Source organism: Pygoscelis adeliae, unplaced genomic scaffold (genome assembly GCF_000699105.1).
Source record: "Pygoscelis adeliae isolate BGI_AS28 unplaced genomic scaffold, ASM69910v1 Scaffold303, whole genome shotgun sequence".
Lineage (NCBI taxonomy): Eukaryota > Metazoa > Chordata > Aves > Sphenisciformes > Spheniscidae > Pygoscelis > Pygoscelis adeliae.
Window position 1 is genome coordinate 71,840 of NW_008824367.1, and position 1,047 is coordinate 72,886.

The following is a 1,047-nucleotide window of genomic DNA, read 5'->3' on the forward strand; positions in this document are numbered from 1 at the left end:
TGCCAGTTATTTCCGTCTATCTTACTTCACTTGGGGTACTTGCCCTTTTGCTCTTACAAGCTTCACCCCTTTGCGCAGGCCTGGGGATGACCATCAGTCTCTGGTCTGACACCGGTGTTTTCAGAACTGCCAAAAAAAAGTTGCATTTCACAAAATTGTCTTTTCTCCCTTCTGCTGTACTTGGGTGCTAGTCATCAACAGAAACACAAACCCATCATATAATGCTTTAGGTCGAGTTCACCTTTGCATTTCCCCTTCCAGTGTAAGTGCTATCACCTCTGACCCTGTACTTTTGGAAGCATTTGAGCTTTATCCTATTTGTGCCAATTCTTTTTCATGCAAAAGGGTTGGGAATGATGCTCGAGTACCTGGCTGGGAATGATGCTTGAGTACCTGGCTGTAACCATTTGGTACTGAGAGCTTTTCTGCTTGTTGTCAAACATGACGGTAGTCTAAATGTTTTCATTTCCTTCTATTGTGTTATTTTAGATTGGTTATGGTGCAACTCTCCCCATTTTTTGCCCTGTAACTTTGACAGAGAGGACAGGGTGTGGTAATGCAGCATGCCCTTCCCGGCCGCTTGCTTCCAGAAACAAACTGCTTGAAGTGGACGGGACAGTTTGCATCTATCCCCAGTTTTGAGGGTACTGAACCTAATATGAGACTTAGATATACAGTATCGATGGTTTGCTTTTGGATTTAATTTGTTAAATTTTTAACTGACAGGTTTTTCAGCACTTTGCTACAAGTTCTGTAGTGCTCAGTAGCAACGTATGGTCTCACTTAAGGGTACAAGATAGATTTAAGCAAAGCTGCATGTTTTGGGTCTCAGACTCCCGAAGCTCCTATTTTTAGCAATACAAGGATCAATTTAGTGACCCCAATCTTGAGCCATATGGAGTAAGAAAAAAAAAAAGTCATTTTTGGTTCTAGGAAGGGAACTAGTTGGGAGAATGGAGCAAAAATGACAGGACAGAGCAAAATAGCTTTTAAGGAGCTATAAATAACGGCCAAGGCAGGAACTGTAAAAGGGCATGGATGAATATG